Here is an 18,611-nt window from a genome sequence, read left to right on the forward strand (position 1 = left end):
GTGAACAGACATTTCACCAAGTAGCAAATAAACTCAAAAAAGATGTTCAACATGACTAGTCATTAGGGAAATGCAAAAACCACCACCAGCTATCACTACATACCTCTCAGAATGGCTAAAATTAAAAATAATGACAACAGCTAATGCTGATGCGGATGCTGAGAGTCTGATCACTCAGACATGGCTGGTGGCACTATAAAGTGGTGCAACCAATTGGGAAAATAGTTCGGCAGGTTTTTAAACATCTAAACGTGTAACTATCAGAACCTTCCTGGCAGCCCAGTGGTTAGGACTCCGTGCTTTCACTGCCAAGGCTGCAGCTTCAGTCCCTAACTGGGGAACTGAGACCCTGCAGGCCGCACAGCATGGCCAAAAGTAAATAAGCATGCAGCTGTCATCTGATTTGGCAGTGGCACTCCTGGGCATTTATTACAGAGAAATGAAAACATATTCACACAAAAACCTGTCCGTGAACGTTCACAGCAGTTTTTCTCCAAGTCCCAAACTAGAAACAACTCAGATGCTCATCAGTGGGTGAACAATTTAACTACATATCCGTTGCATAGAATACTACTCAGCAAGGAAAAGAAACTGTTGATACAGTGAATAATCCTGTCCCGGAAGATTCTGTGCTATCTCATCACTTGTATATAGCATTATTAAAATAGTCAGTCAGGCCTCTCTGTCCATGGGATTTTCCTGGCCAGAATACTACAGTGGGTTGCCATTCCCTCATCCAGGAGATCTTCCTGACCCAGGAATCAAACCCACGTCTCTTGCATCTCCTGCATTGGCAGGTGGATTCTTTACCACTAGCACCACTTGGGAAGCCCCAGGAAGTTTATAGTGATGTAAAACAGATTAGTGGTTGCCAGGGATTGAGACGTGCATTGGGTAGGAGGGAGGTGGGTGTGGTCATAAAGGGCAACATGAGGGATCATGATGGTCATGGAAATCCTCTGTGTTTTGACTGTAAGAATGTCAATATTTTGGTTTTGATATTATCCTGTAGTTTTTGCAAGGTGTTTTTATTGGGAGAAACCACATGTGAATCTATAGTTATCTCAGGATAAAAGTTTACTGCGAAAACAACGAAATGGTGTCTGTGCGGAGAACCCCTTTGTATGTAACAACCCAGAAAAATGCCTATGATATAATCTGATAGGAGCTGATGACAAAACTTTCTTGTTTCAGAGTGATGACAGTTCTGGAGTAGGCATGCTTGTTGGGGGAATGAGACTGGAAGGCCACGTCCCCACATACTCATGGTGGTTTGAGTTAGAGAATTGAAATCAACCTGTTATCTCCCTGTCTGTCTGAACAGTGGTCTCCTTTGGTCCTTCCGGGCTCCCTAGTGGGAGATGGATGAGGAAGGGGGTGGTTGCAATGTAGGGTGCTGAGTCTGGGGTGGGTATGTGCATTCTTCTTGGAGTTATGGGTAATGTTTTCTTCTTATCTCTGAGTTCCAAATGTGATATGGCTACATGAACTTTTTATGATGGAAGAGGTTATATATTAAAAAAGGAAATGCACGAGCAAAAGCAAAGTGTTCTCAGGGAGCGGGTAGTGCGCACTGGGTTATTGAACACTGGGTTATCTGACAACAGCTCTGAGTTCCAGGGACGGGAGATGGGGTGAGGGGTTGGGGGCGGGAGGGTGGGCTTTGCTCTGAGCCCTTTACTGCTCCGGCTTCCCCTGCACCTGCCTGATACAGGCGCATCCCAGAATCACACGGCTGCTGGTGGGCCTCACGGACCAGACACACCTGTTCTCCCACAAAGCCATAAAGCCAGAAGGCAGTCTCCAGGCAGCAGGGCGGCAGGAACCGTCCCAGGAACCCACGTCTCGGTTTGGTGGTGATGTCCTCCCCGAAACATGTCCCCTGCGGGTTCTGTGATAGTGTGACTTTATAGTAAGAAATGTATGTTTGGTCTTCATCTGTTTCTGGCACAGAGCCCCTCAGAACCTTTGGAATTTCCTAAGTGATAAAAGCGCCAGAAGTATCTCATGTGCATGACAAACCCCTTTCAGCAGGCTGCTGAGTTTATGTTAATGAGGTGACTTTTGGAAAGTCCCTGAGATGGGACTAGTTGCCAGGGGAACCCACCCAGTGGTTAGAGGGTTGGCACTTTCATTTCCCCACAACACCCCAGCGGAGGGGAGAGGTACTGGGGGTTGAGGTCAAGTCACCGACTGCCAATGACTTAGTCAATCGTGGCTGCATGATGAAGACTCCATAGAAACCCAGAAGGATGGGCTTCTGGAAGCTTCTGAGCAGGTAGAGGTGCTGGGAGAGTCCTACCTTGCTTTGTATCCTTTATAATGTCCTTTAAAATAAACTCACACACGTGGGTAAATGTTTTTCTGAGTTCTGAGAGCTGCTCTCCTAGCAAATGAATTGACCCAGAGGAGGGGATCGTGGGGACCTCTGATTTATAGCAGGTATATCAGAAGCACGGCGGCTCTTGGACCTCGGCCTCTGAAGTTGGGTGGGGAACAGGCCTGAGCCCTTGACGCTCTCTCCAGGTGGACAGTGAGAGAACTGACTTGGACTGTAGGGCCTCCAGCTGGTGGGGGAGAATTTCTTGGCATCGGACGCTCCGTACCTTCTTCACACACTCTCTGCTCAGATGAGGGCTTCGGTGGCTCAGACGGTAAAGCATCTGTCTGCAGTGTGGGAGACCCAGGTTCAATCCCTGGGTTGGGAAGATCCCCTGGAGAAGGAAACGGCAGCCCACTCCAGTACCCTTGCCTGGAAAATCCCATGGATGGAGGAACCTGGTAGGCTACACAGTCCATGGGGTCACAGAGAGTCAGACACGACTGAGCGGCTTTGCTTTTTTCACTTTCTGCCCAGATGTGCACAAACCGCACCCTAGGTGACAGGCGAGGCCCACCTGAGATGCTCGAGGCTCCCCTGGAGCCTTCCAGCAGCATTCTGCAGCACTGAGAGGCAAGTGTGAGAGAAGAGGGCATTTTTCCTCCCTTGGAAATAATTTTTGGTTGAGGCAGAGGGTTTTGTTGGTTTGTCCTTGGACCTCGGGTAGGAAGTAAGGTCTAGTCTCTGCCGCATCCTTTACTGAAGTCGGTGAAGAACACAGATGCCGCTGGCTCACCATGCAGGTCACCGTCCCTAAGAAGTCACTTACAGGTCTTTGCTGAAGTGCATTTAGATAAGGAGTGATGGTTTAGTCTCGGGGGAGCAGGACCTGTTGAGCTGGGTTTCCAGGTTTTGCACCTCTTTCTAAAAATATTTTTAAATCGAGAGCCACCCACTGAGTCTCCTTTTGACCCGGTATCCTTAGGAGCACCGTCGTGAGGGGCCCAGTGCTCCAAGGCCTGACCCAGAAGTGAGGCAGCCCCTTGCCTTGCGTCCATCCAAGGACTGCAAGGCCTTGTCTGGTGTCTGTTCTCAGCACATCTGGTTCTGTCAGGCAGGGAGGAAGCCCAGCTCCCACTGTCTCAGCGTGCGGCCACAGGCCTGGGGGTATCTGGCCTTGCTCAAGGTCACCGGGCAGCAGCTGAAGAGGTTGGCAAACAGAGCCAGACCGTGGCCGCCAGCTCCCTGCTCCAGCCCAGGGATCGGGTTACAGCGGGTCCAGCCGGTTTGGAAGACCACTGCTGCCCCTCTGCGTTTGTGCGTGGTGGAGAAAATTGGGCTTTGCGCCTTCAGAAACCTGACCAAGCAAAGGCATCGGGGGGTGAGAACCCCTGCTGTCCTCAGAGGGCCTCTAGGCATTGGGCTCCGTGTGGCCTGCTCCGCCCCTGGGTTGTCTGCAGAGCCAGGCTTGGCCGCTGTGCCCTGTTTGTTGTGGGCAGTCGCCATGCCACGCTCAGCAGGGGAGGCCCCCAGACAGGTGTTTTCCCAGCCCGCCTGGCCTGGGGAGCGGGGTGGCACCTTCTCCAGTGTCTCTTAGGGGCCGATCCTGGACACGGGACACTCGTCGTATCATATCCCCTTCGCATGCCTGGCTGCCTTCCTGCTAACCCAGAGTCTGGTTAGCATCACTGGGTCCCCAGGACACCACTCTCGGAAGGGCCGTCCTTGCCCCTCCGGGGACACTCTGCTGCTTGTCCCCTGGGGAGGGGCAGTAAGCTGAGAGACCTTGGGTACCGGCCACTGCTTTGGGGCCGCATTCCTCCAGATTTCCCAAAACTGACACTAAGCCCTTTGGGGCAGGTGCCGAGAGTTAACTGTAGCTTAAGCCTTTGAAGTGCTGGGCCCCCCGGGACCCAGCTTGTGAGAGTCTGTCGTGCACGACCTTCTCAGCCGCAGTCAGCCGTGACACGTCGGTAGCTTGAATTAACCAGGGTGGAGGTATTGACAATCGGCAACACTACAAACCAGGATTTATCCCTTTACCCCCGCACCTGGAGCCCGTTACCCAGCCCACCTCTATCTTTTGGGGTCCTCTGTGCAGAGTTTGTGGGATCCCAGCAGAATCACAACCAGGTCACCATGAGGCTGTTGGGGGTGAGGGGTGGATGGTCAGCTGAGCTGTTCACCTCAGCCATGGATTGCAAAGGTCTGAGGGTCAGCAGCGGTGTCTGGGGGACAATTTGTTCATCTTGGCCCCCCAGCCCTTTCCAGTGGATCCCCGGGGCAGCCTCACTTTGCCTGAAGCAGTGCCGACCTCAGCTACTGCTACCAGCCCTACTCCAGTTCTCAGAGTGAGGGCGCCCAGGCCACACTCTTATCCGGCAGATGAACTGACAAGGGGAGGGGGACGGAAAAGGGGAGTTCCCTGAGACCCCCGGAAGCTCAGAGCTGGGACTCCAGCCCTGGTCTCAGGGTCCCAGAGAGTGTGGACCCTGCACCTCCACCCTCTGGACACCCCAGCCCTTTGTCACAGTCTCTGATGGGGCTAAATGTTCTTGGGTCTGTCCCCACAGTGGGCTGGGTCCTGCCTGGGTCAGCTCTGTGTCCAGAGGCCTGGGCAGAACCGGACATGATACATGTTCTTTAAATGAGAGCCAGCGCACACAGCAGGGAGTGAGCCCATGCTTGTGGGTGACCAGAGGCACCGGTGGGTTCAGATCCCAGCCCAGACACTTGCTGTCCCCTCGGCCTTGGTCTCCTCCACTCGTGAATGGGCATAAATGATAAAATGGAAAGCACAAGTACCGCCTGGCTCCTCACAGCGCTTTAGTATGTGGCAACTAGAATTACTGCTACTAATGAGAAGGTCCTTTATGGGCTCCTCTGTGGGCAGTTTGACTCCTTTAACGTCCCCAGATGACCACAAAGCAGCACTCTGGCTGACCTAGGACGGTACTGTTGGTTAACATCCCAGATCAGCCTCAGGTGACCACTCGCCTTACCAGCTGTGGACTGTAGCCTCCTGTGGTTGAAGGCGCGTCCTTCTCCTGGGTTGGATGTCTGTGTGCACGCCCACACACATGTGTGCATAGATAACCGTGCACACACACACATTCACTCAGGCACTACATAGTCACGTGTGCACACCAGGACAAGCACACACATCACCGCATGTGTGGACACTCATACACACCAGCACACACTTGTGTACACACGCGTGCACGCGCACACACACGGCCGCTCCCTATGATCCACTGTAACACGTGGTTTCAGTAGCTATATAACCTTCTGTTGAGCTGAGTTCAGTCGCTCAGTCGTGTCCGACTCTTTGTGACCCCATGGACTGCAGCACGCCAGGCTTCCCTGTCCATCACCAACTCCTGGAGTTTGCTCAAACTCATGTCCATCGAATTGGTATGCCATCCAGACATCTCATCCTCTGTCGTCCCCTTCTCCTCCCACCTTCAATCTTTCCCAGCATCAGGGTCTTCTCAAATGAGTCAGCTCTTCGCATCAGGTGGCCAAAGTATTGGAGTTTCAACTTCAGCATCAGTCCTTCCAATGAATATTCAGGACTGATTTCCTTCAGGATGGACTGGTTGGATCTTCTTGCAGTCCAAGGGACTCTCAAGAGTGTTCTCCAACACCACAATTCAAAAGCATCAATTCTTCTGTGCTCAGCTTTCTTTTTCTTTGTAGTCCAACTCTCACATCCATACATGACTACTGGAAAAACCATAGCCTTGACTAGACAGACCTTTGTTGACAAAGTAATGTCTCTGCTTTTTACTATGCTGTCTAGGTAATGCTCTGTGGGTCTTCCTAAAATTTCCTTAACTTCATTGAAAATAACAAAAGGGTGTGTATTATAAACACACAGCTTGATATATATTCACAGAGGGAAATATATCCAGTAAACATTCCCCCACACCCAGGTCAAGAATCAGGATGTTTCCCGGCCCCAGAAGCCCCCACGTGCCTTCTCCTGTCCCCTCCCCCATCGCTGGGACGACCCCTCTCCAGACTCCCACGTCTTTACTTTATGAGATGGAGCCGCGCAGCGAGCGCTCCCTCGTGTCCCGGCTTCTTCTGCTTGGCACTAACTTTGTGAGATCCTCCTGTGACAGTGTGTAGGCTGCATCGCCTGCTGATTGTAGTAGTTTCTGCTGTTTTTTCCCATTGCAATGATGCGGGCACTAGGGGCTGTTAGCAACCGGAATGGGGTGCTGGAACATTGCTACGTGTCGTGTGCACCCGTGAGACGTATTTCTGCTGGGTGTGTGCTTGGCACTGGGAGCCCCGTGTCTGACACTCTTCATGATCATAGGCAGGTGAGGGGGACATACGTGCCAGGTGAGAGTCAGGGTTTCTAGTGCACGCGGGAACGTGGAGCTCAAGGCAGCCTGTGAACACAGCTGGAGCACGCATGTAGCGTATGTGAGAACTGAACTCCTTCTCACACGTGAATATACCATCTGTTATTTATCCATTCGTCAAGTAATGGACACTGGAGTTGTTTCTGCTTTTCAGCTATTGTGAGTAGTGCTGCTCTGAAATTCCACGTGTAAGTGTTTGGTAAACATGTGTTTTCTGTTGTCTTGGATACAACCTACCTAACCCATGGAATTTCTGGGTCAAATGATTGACCCCCATGTCAGTTTGAGGAATAAGCAGCCACTTTTAGAGACTGGGTAAGCATACGTCAAAGAGATTAAGTGCATTCACTTCCATTCAAGAAACTTAATAAATAACATGGCAAACGTGAACGTTTAGATCCTTGGCCCAAACATCCCCTGAATGTCCCCATGTACCCAGAAGGAAGACCTTGGAAGGTAAGGGGGCCATTGCGGCATTGATGGTAATACAGTCCAGCTCATCAGGGAGATCAAAGAACTTATAATGAATGCAAGTGTTTTCATGGTTTTTCTGTTGAGTTCACTCCTTGAACCAGCTCTCATGGGGTGGGCATTCGGGAGCCATCAGAGTGCTGGAGAGGCAAAGTGTTTGCCACGTGAGCTCGCGTGCTAGCAGGGGAGGGTGGGCGATGGAGCACGTAACCAGGCAGGTCATATTCTATGTGAACCACAAGCAGGGTGCCGGGGAGTGGGGTGCTGGGCACCAGGGGTGCAGCAGTTGAGGGGGTCAGAGGGATCGGGGCTTCTGCTTTTATTCTGCCGGGTGGCCCGTTTCAGGGTGTGCACAGAGGACCCGGGCTGACCTCATGCTTGGAAGGGGTCCCTCTGGCTGCTGGGTTGAGAGATGACAGGAGAGGGGAGGGCAAAAGCAGCAAGACCCCTTAGGCGGCCTCTGCAGGAGGTCCACGGAGAGGTGGTGGCCGAAGGTACCCAGTAGTAGACGCCCACTGTTAAGGGAATACTCTGTTCCAGTAACGTGGACGCACGGCCCCTGGATGCCGCCTCATCGCCGTGCTGCGGGAAGTAATTGCCACTGTTGCAGTTTGACATGGGCCCCTGGGGCTCTTATGTGTATATAAACACATACTTTTTTTTTTTTTTAACTTTAATGGGATTATACCCCAAGTATAAAGTTCAGTAATCTTGCTTTCCCCCTTAATATGCCCTGGGTGTCTGCTCAGTGTGTACGGAGCCACCTTCTCTCTTGCAGCTGCCAGGCAAGTATGACACAGTCGTGCTGTTATATGACTAATAATTCCCAGAGTCACGGACACGGCTGTTTCTATGTTTTCACTGCTTTGAACAGTCTTGCCATGAAAGTTCTGGGTTGAAGGGTGAGAGGGACGATGCGTAGGGACCGGGGTGAGGGGGTGATGGGAGGTAAGCCAAGCGGGCTTGGGTCGAGATGTGGAGGGTGACCCCGCCGGCCTGTCGTCTTGGAGAATGAAGGACGGATTCCCAGGTTTTGCCGGCTGAGGCCACGCTCTCCCCTCAGCCCTCAGCACTCAGTCATTACCAGGGCTCCTTCTCGGCCTGCTCTCTCTCCTATCTAGAGACGCTGCAGGCGGCAGGGTGGCCTGACTGAAGCCACCCGCTCTCCTCCGGTCTCCCCGTAGGTGACTACTGGCCTGGGCCTGTGGCCGCAAACCCCACCGGGGATGCTTCTTTAACCTCGGCCTACAGCCAACCCTCCCGAGCTCTGGCGTCAGTAACCTTGTGACCTCTGGCCCTTGCCCATCAGTAGACATCTCCAGCCTGGCAGGTTCCAAACAGAGAGCCCTTTGGAAGTTTAAGCAGCAACAGACTATTTACATAGCCTTGAACTACCCCTCTCTGAATATTTAGCAGTTTTAGAAGGGAAAATGGGGACTTTACAGTGGACCCCAGTAGACTCAACTTAGCCAAATCATCAGGGCGGTCGTCACCTGCAGTGAGATGGCACGTACCCCTGATGCGGAGCTGAGAATGGAACCACAGCCCTGGGCGCCCTTCCCCGTAAACACGGGAAAACTCAGACATACCACAGTGAGCAGGGAGCCAAAAGCCAAGACGAACAGACCCGATGCACAAATGTTCATAGCGCTGTTTTCACAGTGGCAGAAAGGCGGAAACAACCCACACGTCCCCCAGCCAGTGAATGGAGAAACGAAGTGTGGTCTTTCTTTGCGATGGAATATTATTCAGCCGCAGAAAGGAATGAGTTCCTGACACACTTTACAACGTAAGTGGACCTTAAAGACTACGCTCAGTGAAATAAGCAGACCAAACGGACGACTTACTGTACGTTTCCACTTGTGTGAAATATCCGGAGGAGGCAAACTCGCAGAGGCAGGAAGTCAAGTGGTGGTTGCCGGGGCTGAGTTACTGCGTGGTGGGGACAGAGGACCTGTTTGGGGTACTGGTTTCTGTTTCTGTAAGCCTGTTGGAGCTTGATAGTGATCATGGTTGCACAGCACTGTGAATGTCATGAATGCCACTGGATTGGACCGTTAAAAAAACAGTAGCAAGTTCTATGTTCTATATGTTTTACTGCAATTTAGAAAAATCAGTTATGCAGTACACCAAAACCCATTGACTTCTGCACTTTCGATAAGTGAATGGTATGGCACGTGAATAGGCTGCTCAGTCATGTCTGACTCTTTGCAACCCCCATGGACTGTATCCCGCCAGGCTCCTCTGTCCATGGCATTCTCCAGGCAAGAATACTGGAGTGGGTTGCCATTTCCTTCTCCAGGGGATCTTCCGGATCAAGGGATCAAACCCGTGTCTCCTGCGTCTCCTGCGTTAGCAGGCAGACTGTTTACCACTGGGCTGCCTGGGAGGCCTGTTAAAAAACAAATTGAGTGACATGCCACAAAATGGTCCCAGTTCTCCCAGGGACGTGCTGCGTGGGCCCCTCCCTTCCCCTGCTCAGACACCACGTGTTAGTCTGCTCAGGCCACACAGACCAGGGCGCTTACGCAACAGACACGTGTCTTCTTGTACTTCTGGAGGCTGGAAGGCCAAGGTTAAGGCGTTGGCCTCTGTGGGAAAAATGATTCAGAAGGTGCCGGCTCTCGCGTCCATCCTTCCCCTGCGTCCCTGATCCGCTTTGTCCACTCCTCTTCCTGCACCAGCTTCCCCTAGACCCGCTGCCAGCATGTCACCTGCTGTGTGTGTGTGAGGGGGGGTCAGGGACAGAGCTGGGCTTCTTCGTCCACACTCCGGCCTCCAAAACCGTCATGTGCGTGGATGAGGGAGTACAGTTCTCCCAAAAGGAGTAAGTGTTCCATCCTGTTGATGCCGTGGGCCTGTGAGCAGAAGCCATGACCCATCTGGATGGCAGGGCCCTGGGCAGAACCAGGACTCCAGGTGACCTTCTGGCCCACGGACAGGCTCACAGCCCTTGGGTGTCTGCTGCAACACTCAGCCGTCAGCGGTTCGCAAAGCAGAGGTCTGAGCCAAAGGGAAACGTGGCTCCCAACTGCCCGTCACTTGCACTTTGTCCACAGGGCTCAGTCCTGGTGTTCTCAATCGCTTTGTTCTCCGGACACCCGGGGTTTTGATTATGAGCTGCTGAGGATGACTTCATGTGGAGATTTTATCGCCTAATAGAGTGCACACGTATTTTAGAAAAACAAACCTCGCGGGACAAAAGTAAAACTACAGCTTTCCCAGAAATATGTTTAAAGAAGAAAAAAAAAAAAACAACGTTAAGAACCCAGTAGGATGTAAAGTGCTGGTGTGAAGTGTGAGGCAGCAGGAGGATGCTTGGGCCGAGGTGGCGAGCCAACCCCCTCCACAGCCTGCCCCCAGGCCTGCCTGGAACGTGGGCACAGGGGTCTCCCAGGAACCCCCTTCTTCCTCCCTGAGTGAGCAGGGCTGGAGGACCAGGGAGAGCCTCTGCAGGGGGAGGCACCAGTGCAAGGCCTGTTCCAGATGGGGCACCCTAGGTAGTGTCTGTGCTGTCCAGGGGGAGCCTGCCGCCCACCCTCCTTGCACAGCCGACGATCCCCCAGGCCCTGCCTCCCACCCGCGCCCCATCTGGCCTGTGCCCCAGGTGAGCTGCTGAACGCCAGCCCAAGGCCGAGCCTCCATCTGCCAGTGTCCAGGGGACTGTGTATCATCCTGCGCCCTCGGGTGCGTGTCCACCCGCCCAGCAGCCTCTAAAGGAGACAGAGCAGGCGCTGTTGTTGCGCGTCACGCCTGGGAAATGGAGTAAGAATGACAGTGCCCTCTGCGTGCTTACTGTTGGAGGGCTGATGCTGACTCTGTGTTGTGCCCTCTGTGTGCTTACTGTTGGAGGCCTGATGCTGACTCTGTGTTGCTCCCGGGAAGTTGGTAGCATTATCACCCCTGCTTTACAGCGGGGTGATACACACATGGCCACGCATACACATGTACACACCGGCACCCATGCCTCCACACACAGGTGCCCACATACAGGCATGCACATGCACACACCCACACACAGGTACACCCTGCAATGCACACATGCCCACACGCCTCCACACACACATACTCACGCCCATACACATTCACATACATGCACCTGCATATGTGCCCACACGCCTCCACACACATGCGCACAGGTGCCCCCGCATGCAGGCACGCACATGCACACAGCCACACATGTACATACCCTGCAATTCACACATGCCTCCACACACATGCACACACATGCCCCCCACATACACATGCACACATACCCACACACATATACATCCCCACATGCACACATGCACACACACCTCTGTACACATGCACACACATGCCTATACACACACACATATCTGCACACATGCCCGCACACATGTATACACCCCACGTGCACACATGCCCACATGCCTCCACACACATGTACACAGGTGCCCCACATACAGGCACACACACATGCACACACATACCCCACACACATACACATGCACACATACCCACACACATATACATCCCCACATGCACACATGCACACACATGCCTACACACACACACACATCTGCACACATGCCCACACACATGTATACACCCCACATGCCTCCACATACATGCACACAGGTGCCCCACATACAGGCACACACACATGTGCACACACAAATGCACACACATGCCCCCACCCACACATACACTTGCACACATGCCCACACATATGTATACACCCCCACATACACACATGCCCACACACCTCCATATACATGCGCATACATGCCCCCACATGCACCTGCACACATGCCCACATACATGTATGTGCCCTCACACGTTGCACTCTTACCCACACACATGGACTCGCCTTCACTCCTGTCCATCTTCTCAGCCATCAGCTCTTCCTCTCCCATGGTGCCCTCAGGCTGTGAGTAACCACTCTAGCTCCCATGATCACCCATTCATGTGTGTCTCCCCCCAAGGCCTGAGCTCCGGAGATGAGGCCATGCCCTCATGGTCCCCGAGCCCCCCAGCACCAGTCCAGCTGGGGAAGTGGCCGACCGAGTGACAGTGCCTCAGGAGTCAGTGGATCAGGCTGCTCGTCTCTGCCCCGGTGCTGTTGCTGGACGGAGCCTGCCCTGGGTGCCCGTGTTGGGGCAGCTGAGGGGCCTGGAGGCCTTACTCCAGCAGCCCTCGCCCGGCCCCCCGGCCCCAGGCCTCCGAGCAGGAGCTGATTGACAGACACACCAGGCTACTCTACCTCCCACGGCCTTGTGTCCAGGATCATTGCTCTTCCAGGTCCCCCTGGACGTGCTACCCCCAGGAAGCCTCTGCAGACCACTCCCCATCGCCCTCTGCCTGGTTGCTGGGGCACATCTCCACATGAGGCTCCTGGCTGCAGGGGGCCAAGGGCCTCACCCATGTCCTGCCAGGCCCTCTCCCAATGGGCGAGCCGAAGGCATGGCCTGGGGTTCCGGGGGCTGAGGAGTTGGCAGGACGGTGTCAAACCCGCACCTGGCAGGGGTGAGGAGGGAACGTGGTCAGGAAGGACATTCCTGTGTCCTGCTTGTGAACTGTGTCCAGGTGCCGAGCGGGCACAGGCCCCAGTGGACCCAGACACGGCCACTGGTCACGGGTAGCTCACGCTTTGCTGTGTGTGAAAGTGCAGGTCTGAGTAGCGCCTAGAGAGCTGGGCCCCTGCCCACCGCCCCACTGCCCCCGCCGCCCACTCCGTCGGGCAGCCTGGCCGACAGGGCCACCCACTCCTGGCTCACACACTTAGGTTTTGGCCTTTGGAAAAAAGAGTTCTTTGCATCACTTATTTTCAGTCCCACCCATGTCTGGCTGCTCTGAGGCCCCAACAGGGGCCAGAGGGATTTCTAGGAAAGGGGATCACGTGGAAAAGGAGCCGTGGGCAAGTCATCTGGGCCAAGCTGGACCGCTTTAGGCTAACACGGCCCCAGCACATCTCCCCAAGTGTCCCGACTGTCAGGCAGGTCTCCCCCGGGGGCCTGAAGTAAGGAGACAGGTGTGGTGACTGGCAGAGAAGGCAGGGTAGCCTGCATCTCCTCACCCAGGCTGGACCACAGAACTCTTCTTTCCAGGAGCATCTCTCGCACCGGAGTGTGGGGTGCCCTCTGCCTTCCCGCGCTAGGCAGCCCACTGCCACTGTGGAGCTGGCAAGCATGATCCCCCCCACCTCTTGATGGAAAGAATCAGCCAGTGGAAAGCTACAAGAACCCCCAGCACCGAGCTCCTAACAGTTCCCCTCAACTGTGTTCACACAGCGTGGCACCGGTGGGGAAAGTCGCACATAGGACGTATTTACTTAGAGGCCCGGCCAGCCTCTGGAAATGAGCGTTGCAGAGTTGGCCAGGAAAGGCTGGAGTTACGTGGGAGCCTTTCAATGTATGGCTGTCCCACAATTCGTATTCCAGGCTCCTGTTGATGGACGTGCAGATGGTTTCCAGTGTTTTTCACGATTATAAATCACGCTGTGGCGAGCCGTGTTGGCGCGCCTCCTGTGGAAATGGGCTAGGCTTTCTTCAGAACAGTCTCCCCCGCCCTGCATTTGCAGGGTAGTAAGCATCGCCTTGGAGAGCTTGTTAAATATACATATTACCAGGTCTGTCCCTTGGCGGGTCTGAGTTTTTTAAGGCCCAGGAATCTTTTCTTTCTTTCAGCCGGACTTCAGTGATTCCTGTTATCAGGGCAGTTTAGTCCCAAAGCAGAACTGACTCGGAGCATGGGCCACAGTTACTAATTAGATATACCGATCCCCCCAAAGGGGTGTGCCCAATTCCGCGCCCTCCCGCAGTGGAAAAGAACCCCGTTTCTCCACGTTCTTGCCAATTCTCCATACTGTGAGGTTCTGTTTTGTTTTTTTAGAAAAACTTTTCCAACTCGAGGAGGGTGTAGTAATACCTTATTTTAATGTAATTTGCGTTCCCTGTCCATTGGTGTGGTTGAGCACTTTTTCAATGTTTAATGACCATTCAAGTTCCCTTTCTGTGAATTACCCATTCATGCCCTTCGTGTGCTTCGCCGTGGAATGCTTGTCTTTTTAAAAATCAGTTTGTAATCATCTTTCGCGTGTTCTGCTCCTCTGTCAGTTATCTGTATTGCAGACACTGATGTCTAGTTTGTTTTGTCTTTTCCCCTTGCTTATGGTGTCTTGTTGAACAAGTATGGAATGGAATTATAATCGGATTTCTTAATCGGAGCCGTTTTCATTTTGTTATGGTTTGTGCATTTTGTATCTTGTGTAAGACATCCTCCCATTCCCAGTCAGAAAACCGGTCTTCTACATTTTTCTCCAGAGGTTTTTTAAAGTTTTGTTTTGCATGTTTAGATTCTAAATATGCTTGAATTGGCCATGTATGCCGTGTGAGGTGGGAGATTTCGCTTTATTTTCTATGTGGACAGCCAGCTGTTCCAGAACCTTCTTTTAATAGGCCACTCTTTCCCCGGTGACCTGTAATGCCACGTCTGTCCCATGTCAGCTTTCCGTATTTGCTTTCATCATTCTCTTTGAATGTGGTTTTTGGTGTTGTGGTTGTCTTTTCTTTCCTTTAGGCTATATCACATGGCTTGTGGGATACAGACCCTGCACTGTTCTGCACTGAGAGCACAGAGTCTCAAACACTGGACCGCCAAGGACGTCCCCTATATAGGGCTTTTAAAAGACAGCTGTACTGAGAGACTTCCCTGACGGTCCAGTGGTTACGACTCCAAGCTTCTACTGCAGGGGGCACAGGGTTCGATACCTGGCTGGGAAACTAAGATCCCACAAGTTGTGTGATGTGGCTAAAAAAATTTTTTAAATAAAAATAAAAACAGCTATATTGAGATATAATCCACAACCATGCAACTCGCCCATTTAAAATGTACAATGCAGTGATGTTAGTATATTCACACACCAGCATCATCAATTTGAGAGCATTTGCGTATTCTCTGAAAGAGACCATGTACTACTCTCACCATTAGCTGTGTGCATGCTCAGTCGCTCAGCTGTGTCCAACTCCTTGTGACTCCATGGACAGCCAAGCTCCTCTGTGCATGGGATTCTCCAGGCAAGAATACTGGAGTGGGTAGCCATTTATTTCTCCAGGGGTCTTTCCTGACCCAGGGATCAAACCCACATCTCCTGCATTGGTTGGCAGATTATTTATCACCAAGCCACCTCCTCCCATCTTCCCAGCCCTGAGCAGCCCCTAACCTACTTTCTCTCTATATGGATTTCCCTATTCTGGAAATACGTGAGTGACACCATATAATATGTGCTCTCTTTTGACTGGCTTTTTCCACTTTTTTCACCCAGGAGTAGCTGGGTCGTATGGTAACAGGTTTTAATCACCTGAGCAACTGCCAGACTGTTTTCCAAAGCAGCGACACCACTTTACATTCTCAGCAGCATCACGTGAGCATTGATTACTTCACATCCCTACAAGGGCCTACACTTGTTATTCTCGACTTTTAGACCCTGGCCATCTCAGTGGGTGGTAAAGTGGTTCCATCCTTGTTTCAATTTCCAGTTCCCTGATGACTGATGATGCCAGGCATCTCATCGTGCTCTTATTGGCCATTCATGTATCTTCCCTGGAAAAATATCTGTCGTCTCTGTTGCCATATTTAAATTGGGTTGTCCTTTCATCGGGCTTACCTGGTAGCTCAGTTGGTAAAGAATCCGCCTGCAATGCATGAGCCTCCGGTTCGATTCTTGGGTCAGGAAGATCCCCTGGAGAAGGGATAGGCTACCCACTCCATTATTCTTGGGCTTCCCTTGTGGCTCAGCTGGTAAAGAATCTGCCTGCAATGTGGGATATTCTAGAGTATAGGCCCTTATCAGATATACGATTTGCAAATATTTTCTCTCATTCTCTGGGTTGTCTTTGCATTTTCTTTTTTTTTTAGGAGATAAAATATATTTATTGCTTTAAAGCATTACATAATTGTTTATTTAGGCTAAAATACATTTTAATGGCATTTATTCAATGTAATTCCAAGAAAAGTCAAAACAAAATATTTTAATTTTTAGTGAATTTTCTGTTCATCATTATATTGCACAATGTCAGATTTAAACCAAATATGAAAATGAAATGAAATATTAGTTACTCAGTTCTCTCTGACTCTGTGATCCCATAGACTGTAGCCTGCCAGGCTTCCCTGTCCATGGAGTTCTCCATGCCACAATACTGGAATAGGTTGCCATGCCCTCCTCCACATTTTCTTGATGATGTCCTTTGAAGCACAAAAGTTTTTAAAAGTCTAAATTCTCTATTTTTTTCTGCTGCTCCTGCTTTTTGTGTCATATCTAAGAATCCTTTGGCAAATCTGAGGAGGCCATGAGGATGTACCCTTGTGTTTTCTTCTAGAAGTTCTTTTTTTTTTTTAGCTCTTACATTTAGATCTTTGAGCCTTTTTGAGTTCATTTTTGCCTGTGATGTAAGATAAGGGTACAACTTTATTCTTTTGCTTGTGGCTATCCAGTCGTCCCAGCGGTATTTGTTGAAAAGATTATCTTTTCCCCTTTAAATGGTCTTGGCGCCCTGTTGAAAGTCAGCTGACCTTCACACACAGCTTTGTTTCCGGACTCTCAGTTCTCTTCCTCGGAGCTGTGTGTCCCTCCTTGTGCCACACTGACTTTTTACGGTTGCCTTGTGGTGCGTTTTGAGAAAGGGAAGTGTGGATCCTAGTTTGTTCTCTTTTTCAAGATTGTTTTTGGCTATTACAGGTCCTTTGCAATTGTGTATGAATTTTAGAATCAACTCATCAGTTTCTCCAGAGAAGTCAACTGGGATCTGACAGGGATTGCATTGAGTCTGTAGTTCTGGGGACTTTACCATCTTAACCACGTTAAGTCTTCCATTTCATGAACATGGGATACTTTTCCGTTTATTTATAACTTTAATTTCTTTAACAATGTTTTGTAGCTTTCAGAGTGTAAGTTTTGCATTTGTTGTTATGTTTACTCCTAAGTATTTTATTCTTTTTGACGCTATCGTAATTGAAATTGCATTCTGGTCAGACGTGTGTTTTTAAATACTCACTTATTTGTTTGGCTGCATCAGGCCTTAGTCTCTGTATGTAGGATCTTCACTTCGGCTCTTGGGCTCTCTCATTGTGGCTCACAGGCTTAGTTGCCCTGGGGCACATGAGATCTTAGTTCCCTGACCAGGGATCAAACCCTCGTCCCCTGCATTGCAAGGCGGATTCTTAACCAGTGGATCACCAGGGAAGTCCCTCGATGTGTTATTCAGCAAGCATTTTAGAGTAAGTTTTTCTTAAGCGGAAGGCTAACAAACTGAAGGTCCCAGGTAGTGAAGCAGGCCAGTCCTCGCTCCTCCCCTCGCCTGACCCCGCAGCTGTACCACATGCTGTGGGTGGGTCTCCATCTTGTTTCCTTTCTGTTTAAATGAGATGCAGGAGGTGGTGGGTGATGGGCGGGAATCACTGAGCTTAATGAGTTCTCCCTCTAGAGGTGGGTCTGACGGAGAGAGAGGCCTGAAATGTTCCTTCAGTGTTCCATCTGTCCTGGCAGGGGAGCAGAAGGTCAAGGGAGATCGCCCTCACCCTCCTAACCTGATCCAGTGTGGACGGTGGTCAGTGACAAGTGTGAATGAGACAAGCTCCTGCCTTGGAGGCTCCCCCAGGTTTGTGAGGAAGAGAGACACAGTCTCAAAACAGAATGGAAAGTCTGGCTTAGGGACACCACTTTGCCAAGGGCTGAGTTTGCCTGGGCTTCTCTGGTGGCTCAGATGGTAAAGAATCTGCCTGAAATGCAGGAGACCCCGGTTCAATCCCTGGGTCAGGAAGATCCCCTGGAGAAGGACATGGCTACCCACTCCAGTACTCTTGGATTTCCCTTGTGGCTCAGCTGGTAAAGAATCTGCCTCCAATGTGGGAGACCTGGGTTCGACCCCTGGGTTGGGAAGATCCTCTGGAGAAGGGAAAGGCTACTCACTCCAGTATTCTTGCCTGGAAAATCCCATGGAGAGAAGAGCCTGGTAGGCTAGAGTCTATGGGGTCACACAGACTCGGACATGACTGAGCAAGTAACACTTTCATTTTCATGCTGAGGGCTGAGTTTGCCTAGTGAAGGGCACAGCCAGATATGTCTCTGAAAGTCCGGGAAGGCTTCTTGGAGGAGGTGACATTTGAGCTGAGTCTCAAAAAGGGCAGATTCTCTGGCAGACAATGAGGATAAGGCTTTCCAGCAGAGGAAATGATCTGCACAGAGGCCCACGGATGGGAAAGAGGCCACAGCTCTCCTATGGTCCTCCGCCTTGCTAATATAAAATTAAATGACTCAAAAAATATTATGAACTACAGGGTTTTCTCATCTCAAAAAACCTTGCCTGGATGAATAGTCATGAAGTTTTACTGTCATTATCTTGGTAATTGCCCTACCATGCAGGCTTAGTTATAGATGAGCATATAAATCATTATCTCATGGAATTATTATAAATGATGAGGAA

General features: G+C 51.2%; 1 protein-coding gene across 3 annotated transcripts in view; it reads left to right on the forward strand.

Annotated features, from left to right (window-relative positions):
* The window catches only part of LHPP (phospholysine phosphohistidine inorganic pyrophosphate phosphatase), a 127,315-nt gene that overhangs the window by 80,880 nt on the left and 27,824 nt on the right, over window positions 1-18,611 (forward strand). Inside the window, exon 7 of one of the 3 annotated variants that reach the window (XR_003032731.2) lies at window positions 8,830-8,956. The exons of the other annotated variants lie outside the window; for them this stretch is intronic. The gene's annotated coding sequence lies outside the window, so the exon portion shown is untranslated. The remainder of the gene's footprint in view (window positions 1-8,829; window positions 8,957-18,611) is intronic. 3 annotated transcript variants of the gene reach the window in all.

Source organism: Bos taurus, chromosome 26 (genome assembly GCF_002263795.3).
Source record: "Bos taurus isolate L1 Dominette 01449 registration number 42190680 breed Hereford chromosome 26, ARS-UCD2.0, whole genome shotgun sequence".
Classification (NCBI taxonomy): domain Eukaryota; kingdom Metazoa; phylum Chordata; class Mammalia; order Artiodactyla; family Bovidae; genus Bos; species Bos taurus.